A 9,438-nucleotide genomic window follows, 5' to 3' on the forward strand; every position below is an offset into this window, starting at 1 on the left:
ATTTTCCACATTTGCAGTAGAACTGTTGACCACCTAATAAGAAATAAAAAGTGTACAGTATACAAATGCAAACTCATAAAATAAAGGTATATTTGTGTTACAATTACTAGGTCTCTGACAAGCCTTCTGAATCTATGGCAAATGAATTGATCATTTTTCTAATCAGTAGTGTTCATTTTCTAATTAGTTTTAACAGCGAATATGACCAACATTAAAGCAAAAGCAATTCAATTTCCTAAAGCTGACCATAAACAGTTGGAGTTTTTTTTACCCTTCATTTCACCGGAGACCACATAAAATAGATTATCTAGGGTAAAATGCAAATGAGCTTGTCTTAATGCAAACATTAACTTCAATTGCCAAAATATTATTACTCCTGATAGTAAGCGGCTATAAATTTTACCTGAATTTCATCATTTTATTTTGGGCCCTACCTACACACACAAACACACGTGTGTAAAGGATTTTTAATTTTTTTTAACATTTTATTTTATTAAAAAGATTGAAAATATATAAAGTCTTACTAGGGCAGTGATCCCCAACAAGTAGCTTGTGAATAACATGTTGCTGTCCAACCCCTTGGATGTTGCTCTCAGAGTCCTCAAAGCAGGTGCTTATTTTTGAATTCCAAGCTTGAAAAGCAAGTTAAAATTGTATAAAAACTAAGTATAGTGCCAAGTAGAGACTCTTGTAGGCTGCCAGTCCACATAGGGGCTACCAAATAGCCAATCTTAGCCGTTATCTGGCACCCAAGGGACTTTTTCATGCTTGTGTTGCTCCCCAACTCTTTTTACATTTTAATGTGGCTCACGGTTTAAAAAGGTTGGGGACCCCTGTACTAGAGAAATCAAAGTTCAAGGCTTGAGTGTCTCCTCTTGTGCTATATGACTGCCAGGGTAGCTCAACTAACACACTAGCATGTTCCCCAAGGAACCCTTCTGTAATTTGTCTTTGAAATTCATCAATCTTGACAGTAACTTTTTTAGTAGACAATCTTTTTTACTAACCCAAGTGTCACACATAGCTTTCACCTACTGTTGTCATGCACACGAGACCAACAATTGCATGCAAACATTTAGTGGAAACCCAGATTTTCATACAGGACAAGAAGCTAAACAATTTAACTGGTTGGCCACCAACAACCTCATTAAACAACTTGACTTAACGACATGAGGGGAAATAAAATCTTAACTATTTAGGTCTACAACTAGGGACCACAACTATTACTCAACAGCCTAAGACCAATTACACATGTGGTGTATTCTCAGCTGAAACTACCATCCTGTACAACAGCTTGTTTGCTTTAGGGTAGGACTTCACGATGTGTCGGCTCTTCTCGCATCATGAAGTCCTACCCTAAGACCAGGGATGACTTTGACGTAGTTGGCTGGCTTTGCTAAATTGCAATAAATGGACAAACAATCTTTGTTTTGTTGAAAGGGGAGGGCATTTTCATTAGCTTAAAGCAGGTGTTGATGTCCTTAATATATTGATAATGTGTGAGTGCAGAGGAACTCTTGTATTTGTCTACATGTTACAGAGACACAGTGCTCAAGATCATTTAAATATTTTCACATTAACATATGTTACACTTTTTGATTGGTTACCGCTTTTATTAAATTCATTTTTTTGTCATAACTTTCTTATTATTTTCACCTAATCCTGATGAATAATTCATTGTGGCTTTTTATAATGATGTCAGTTGATATTCATCTCTGACTGCATCAAGGAAAATAGATTAGTCTTTGGCACTAGACAGACAATCTTCCTTATAATATTATACTGGGGAGGGATGGGGGCAAAGGGACTTTCTGAGGATAGGAAATCCTTTAGTAATTTCCTTCATGAAAGAAAAAGGGGAATTCCTAGTGAACCTAGTATTTCTATCAGGGGCAACCACAGAGCAAGATGCAGCACTCTCTACATGGAATCAATGAAATCAACTCATTCAGAGAGGGTGCACCACTTTTGTTATATGTCAGCTTTGTCGGTTTCATATAAATAACTCCCAATCCATACTATCAGTGTATACACAATATGGCTCATTTACTATGTTGAAGGTGCAAAGCGAAAATCTTTATGCAACAAAAGTTCTTGCCATTTACTTTTGGAGCCAACACACTGGGAATGTTGGGAGAATGTACAATTTAGAATAATTGATGTCTTTAGTAACACTGATAAAAATCAAATGCAGCAAAAATGTGTAACCTTTACCAGGGTAAGTTTAGAAATGTAAATTCCCTTTATATCATTCATCTTGAATGGACAGTTGCTCTGTCCAGCTGTTAAACCCTAAATGGAAATATACTGCATTCTAACTGGATATGGTGCCCAGATAGGGCCTAACCATGTCTAAGATTAATTTAACATTTCTATGAACAGGGCCGCTTTATCTGCCCAGGGCCCACTGATTTTGGGAGGGCCACTGAATTTATCCCAGCCCGTTACCATTGGTGATGGGCGAATTTGCGTTGTTGCTCCCAGTGGCCTCAAAGCAGGTGCTTATTTTTGAATTCCAGGCTTGTTTGGTTGCATAAAAAACAGGTGTCCTGCCAAAGAGAGTCTCCTGTGGGCTACCAGTCCATTTAGGGGCTACCAAACAGCCAATAACAGCCCTTATTTGACATCCCCGTGGTCTTTTTTATGCTTATGTTGCTCCCCGACTCTTTTTTACATTTAAATGTGGCTCACGAGTAAAAAAGGTTGGGGACCCCTGTTCTAGCACATCAGGTGTAATTATGCTGATTACTTATTTTCTGTAGTAGTTATATTGTCACACCTGGGGTTAATATGCCGGTTATCCATTTTACTTAAGGATTAAATTGGCACATCTGAGGTTAATATCGTCATTATTCATTTTGTATAGTAATTATACTGCCTTATCTGGGTTGTGTTGGTAGTAAAATGGGTGTTGTGTTTAGGGGTGTGGCAAAAAGGGGTGTGGTTTTCAAAAAATGTTTCACACAGTAGACTTATGGGGCCCATCAAGTGCCTCTTTTCCTAGGGCTCAACAAGGCTTTAAAACAGCCCTGTATATGAATATTGAAGGAAGCAATATCTGTTTAGCTTTATTATTCTGATTCTGTCCTTGATAGGGTTGCCCCCTGGCCGGTAATTTACCAGCCTGGTCTGTAAAAATGATGGTTGCTCCTAATGTTATTAATAGGGAAAAAAAGATAAATATATAGGAAGGCCAGTATTTTTTTCCAGAAAATGTGGCAACCCTAGTCCTTGACTGATCTCAAAACCTATGACATGGCCCAGCTAAACTGACAGGGAAGTAAAAATGTGAAATAATAGAGAACATCTCTCAGAAATAAAAGGAAAAAAATGATTTGTTCTAATTTATTTCTCCAGGGCCAGTGAAAGGCCTGCATTTTAGATAAAACATGCCTAAACATACCGAACTGGAATCTACACCCAACAAAATGAACTTCATAAAGAATTATAGAGCACTGGCACATTTAGGTCCTAGAGGACTTAGTTGGACAGCAATGAGATTGTTATGACTGCATTCCTAGTATGATTAAGGGAAGTCTAAATGCTGCAAATGCAGTAATAAAGATAGTTTGGAACACAACCACTTGATTTTACTCCTGGATGTAATCATTCTTTCTTACCTTTTTGCTGTCAGAAAATATATATATATTTTTTTAAATAATAGCGAAGGGTTTGGAACCTGGGCATTGCAAAGGCTATACTGATGCAAATGTAGGATCTGCTATCCAGAAAGCTTGGGACCTGGGGTTTTCCCTATAAGGGGTTTATTTTAGTCTACTTAAAAACATTTTACATAAACCAAATAGGATTGTTTTGCTTACCTTTAAGTACAAGCTACTTTTTTTTATTACAAAGAAAGAGGAAATTATTTTTAAAACCTTATATTATTTGCTTAAAATTGGCTCAATGGGAGATGGCCTCCCTGTAATTTGGAGCTTTCTGTATACTAGGGTTTCAGGAAAAGAGGTCCAATATCTGTACTGTGAATTGCACTTTATTAGGTACAAATCAAGGTTCCCCCTTATATTTCCCCTTAAAGCACAATCTGAAGCCACACAACACAGGTAGAGAATCTATTAGTCTCTAACCAGATTAGTTTTTGTTTGATCCCAGCTATCAGGTATGTTGCATCAGGTACCCTCTCCTGAGGTGCATCTCCATGACGCTTCTGTAAGCAAATACTTTGTTATGTTTAGTGGCGCTTCATTATGAAAAGCTTGCAATTTGTCTTTTTGGGATTTGAAGTCATAGAGAATTATGAGTTAACAAAAAAGCTTTCAAACTTACTTTCTGGCTAATTTTTCCATATACATTTCAGATCCTGGAAATATTCTTGAGTCATGCGAATGAGTCCGCTAATGAAATTACATTAGTATGGGAAATGCTCTGTGTGCTTATACATTAAAATTCTTTTTAAGATTTACTGCACAGAGCCTTGCTTTGTTAATTGATTATTATTATACTTTATTTATATAGTGCTGTCATATTCTGCAATGCTTTACAGACATTCTACATTATGATATATCAGACCCTGATGTGATCTTTATCAGAAGCCAATTAACCTGCCTGTATGTTTTTAGATTTACCTATACTAGATACAATAAATGGTCATTCAAATTGAGGGGTTTAGACTTAGGGCTCTTACAGACGAGCGTTTATACCTGCGCTCCCCTGCATTCCGTTTTTCTGCGTTAAGCCGCAGGGGAGCGCAGGAATAGATGCATTACATTTTTTCCAATGGGGCTGTACTCACACAGGCACGTGTAGGCGCAAACGCAGGTTGAGACGCAACATGCTGCATTTTTCCTGCGTTCGGCGCATACACATACCTCAATATCAGGGGAGATTCGCTTGTTTGGCGACATCTTCAAATGAGCGGATCTCCCTGTGTATGGTCACCTTAAGGTGGTTATACACAGTTTACAGAGCTCATTCTTTCCTAGTTTCTTGTGCTGATAGGACTACATTAAAGTGCTGCAACAGAAAGCAAATGCCTGTGTCTAAGAGCATTTTAACTTTCCATAGGTTATGGAAACTCACACTATACCATATGCCATTAGACTTTGCACAAGCATTTTCTAGATCCTTGCACCTGTGTGGCGGCTGACATGATTTTCTCATTTATTTTCAAGCTCAGAGTAAATAGATATACTAATAGCATTTGTGTATCTTTCTGATGACGACTGCTTGCCATTACCAGTGTTTTGTTGGCATGTCGTCACTGACAGCAGATTATGTTTGAGCTGCTCTGCCAGGCCCTTAAAGGGGATGTAAACCAAATATATATATATATATATATTTTTGTTGCTTTGTAAATGTAATTGTAATTTGAAAGAATATTTTTTGTCTCTTTCCTCACTACTGGTTATCTCCACAATATAGCAGAAATCAGTCCTGCGTGCTTCATAGGTCTTTTATTTAACTGTCCTCTGCTACAAATTCAGTAATATTCTATTGTGTGGGATCATACAAGGCCTCTTTGACAGTGGAGAATAGGAGGGGAGTGAGAAATATTAATACAGTCTGTTTTTTATTCTGATGGATATCTTTGTACCATGCATATTTCTTGTTGGGCAGGTTTGCAAATTTAGATTGGATTCACTTAAATAAGCAGTAATATCTGTATATGTACATGTATTTCGTATGTGATTATAACGACAGAACCACCCTTTTGTTTTTAACTCCACATAGATTTGGCTTGTATGTTAATGCGACATGCCTGCCTGTCTATCTTCACCTTCGGTGTTTGCTGTGCAGAAAATTTGCATTTTTTACATGTATTGCCAGCTTTAGAAAGCAGGAATATTTAGTTTAATTTTATAGGACTTTTTGTTGCAGTTCACAGATGATGAAGGGGGTGTTTTCAGTGACTGTGGGCAATGCCATTACAGACAATTTTTATATGCACAGGATAAAATCAAATGTAACTGCCAATACAAGTGGAATTCCTCATTTTCAAAACAATAAACTGTCATTCCAATTGAGGGGTTTAGACTAAGGGCTCTTATACACGGGCGTTCCGACCTGCGCTCCCCTGCGTTCCGTTTTTTGGCGTTCAGCCGCAGGGGAGCGCAGGAATAGACGCAAGTCATTATTTGAAATGGGGCTGTACTCACTCAGGTGCGTGTAGGCGCCGAACGCAGGTTCAGACGCAACATGCTGCATTTTTCCTGCGTTCGGCGCCTACACGCGCCTGAGTGAGTACAGCCCCATTTCAAATAATGACTTGCGTCTATTCCTGCGCTCCCCTGCGGCTGAACGCCAAAAAACGGAACGCAGGGGAGCGCAGGTCGGAACGGCCGTGTGTAAGAGCCCTAAAGCTGCACAGTGGGAAACAAATGAGTTGCATGAAACATATGTAAAATCAATCACTTTGCTAGGATTAACCAGTTCAGAGCCACCTGTTCAGCTGGGCTTAAAAAGATCTGAAGTTCTAATACTCATATTATTGATGCTCATCCCATAAAAGCAAACTCAGAAGACAACGAGTGGCCCTGGCCTTGGGGCACCTTATGTGTAAACCTAGTCCTGCCCATTTCAGGTCATTTCAAACACATCACTCCTATGCACAGTTTAAACAGGTATGCTTGTGTAGCGTCTTGTGCAGACAAGAGGATCCTTTTCTAAGTTTTGTCTTTATTTTTCTACAGAGAGAGTATTATTTATATTGATATTTATCTTTATTCACAACAATAGGAATAGGGCTGCCTTCAGAAATCACGGGAGCCCATACAGCCATAGGGACATACCCTGGCCATGCCCATAACACCCAATGATGCCCTATACTCCACCATTTCTTACCAAGCCCTGCCATTTTTTGCAGCTAACTGCCCCCTGGGAACCCTGATTGGACTCACCTGTCCTCCCCTAATGGCAGATAAATTCCTCCATATAGCTTCTGAGGGAAGCATCTCTCTAGCAGTCTTCACACATTGGAGTACTTTTGTATTATTTAGTAATAAATGCATGTTATTGAATGCTATATCAATAATTTGCTAGCATAATATCATTTAAAGACCTTAAGGACCAGGGTAGTATAAATACATTGCAAATCAAAATTTAAAAGGAGCCAAGGAACCCCTAAAACATCTCTCTTCCAACACAAGTATATGTCTGGAGAGCACTAAGTTAACCCCACACCTCTTTTATTGGCTGGGTGCCTGCAGTCTAATAAGGCAGCTACAGTACCTATAGCTGGGCTACTGCAAACAGTAAATGGAGTGCGGAATGGAGGACCCACCCTACTCTCCCTCCATCCATTATCTGGTTTCTCGTAAGCCGGCAAAAGAAGACAGTCTTGTTTGCTGCAACACCAGACATTTTCCCTGGAGCTAATCGTGTGCAAGGTTATACTGTTGAAAAATACAATTTTGTCCACCACATTTCATATATATATATATATATATATATATATATATATATATATATATATATATATATATATATATATATATATATATATATATATATATATATAGTAAAAGACATATCTAACTTATTTACAATGTTGGTTGGTATTTAAGTTGCCAGTGGAATATTCTGCTTTTTATTTTATACTTTCACGAACTAGAAGACCAGTTTTCAATGCTCTGTTCTTGGCAAACATATTATTTTTGTTGAGCTTCATGGCTGAAAGATTTTTTTTCCCTATGATTTCTTAAAGCAGGGCTAGGGCGGACAAATCAACAAATATAACTGAAGTTCTTTGAATTATAGCATTTTTTTAAATCTCTCTTCTTCCTTGAGGTTTCACGCGATAATGAAATCACTTAATCTAATAACCGCAAAGCTGCAGACTGTAACTAGGTTTTCAGACTTTTTAGGATTAAGTCCCCTTTGCTGGTTTAGGATCCTCTTATGCTTAGGATCCTCCTCACTCAATGTTTTTTTGATGCCTACAGCTAGATGTATAAATGCAATAATAGACACAGCTATTACCAAAGAAACAACCTAGAATTTGTTGTATTTTATGCTCTGCATCACAATTCAATGTCAAATAATTGCAACAATGTGCTGCTCAGTAGTTCTCCAATACTAATCTGACTCTGATTGGTCAGAAGCAGCTTTGAAACCCATAGGTACATGTTTTGCTGCTTTTGGGCCATATGGAATGCTGAAATGAGTGGTCAGAATGGTGAGCCAATGGAGAAGGGAAAGAGTGTTAAGCTGGCCATAGATGTTGAGATTTTTAAAAGATCAGATCCTGATCGTGAGACCACGATCTTCTCAGAACGATCGTACGATCGTACGAATTTACCATCAACTAAAAAGACCAATTTACCAGGAAAACAAAGGGGAGCTGCCTGCTTGGCCCTGCAAACATAGATACATTGCACTGGGACCGACAAAGATTTTTTGACCTGGCCGATCAATTTCCCGACAGATGTCGGCCGAAAAATCGTAAGATGTACGATCGTTCGAATACCACTAACCACACGATAATTGGTCGGGCTTCCCTAAAATCGGTCGTTCGGCAAGAAGAATCGTCGCGTCTATGGGGAGCTTTAAGTAAAAAAGTAGTTTGTGACCTCTCCCTGAATGAAACAACGGTTTCAGAAAGGTTTTCTTTGCATTCCATGTCCAATTCATTGATATCTGGTAAGATGAAATCACACTGCAGACGGGAGTCCAAGATAGGAAGAGCTATTGCACATTTGGGGGAAGATTTATCAAAGGTCGAGGTGAATTTTCGAAATCAAAAAATTCGAATTTCAAGCTATTTTTTGTGTGTACTTGACTAGGGAATAGTTCAAATTCGATTTGAATTTGAAAAAAAATAGAAAATTCTAATTTTGAAATTTATCATGTACTGTCTCTTTAAAAATTCTACTTCAACCATTCGCCATCTAAAACCTGCCGAATTGCTGTTTTAGCCTATGGGGGACATTCTATTTGGAGTCAATTGGTGGACTTTGAAAAATCAAAGTTTTTTTTGGAAAAACTTCGAATCGAATTCATACGATTCTGATGTATTCCATCAAAAACTGACCTATTCGGCCAAAAAAAACTTTAATTTAATTTCGGTTGGTTTTTTTGATTCGAATTTTTTCAGTTTCGAAATTTGACCCTTGATAAATATGCCACTTGGTGTTTCTTTGCACACTAAGGGGCAGATTTATCAAGGGTCAAATTGAAGATTTTTAATTTTAAACTTTTGAGTTTATTATAGGGAATAGTCCAAATTCGATTTGAGTTAAAAGAGAAAATTTAAAATTCAAATTTCGAAATTTGTCATGTACTGTCCCTTTAAGAATTCAAATTCGACTATTCGCCATCTAAAACCTGCCGAATTGGGGGCACATTTACCTAGGATTGAATATCGAGGGTTAATTAACCCTCAATATTCGACCGTCGAAGTAAAATCCTTCGACTTCGAATATCGAAAGTCGAAGGATTCTGCGCTATTCCTACGATCGATCAAAGGATTTGAATCCATCG

This window comes from Xenopus laevis, chromosome 2S (genome assembly GCF_017654675.1).
Source record: "Xenopus laevis strain J_2021 chromosome 2S, Xenopus_laevis_v10.1, whole genome shotgun sequence".
In the NCBI taxonomy this organism is placed as follows: Eukaryota; Metazoa; Chordata; class Amphibia; order Anura; family Pipidae; genus Xenopus; species Xenopus laevis.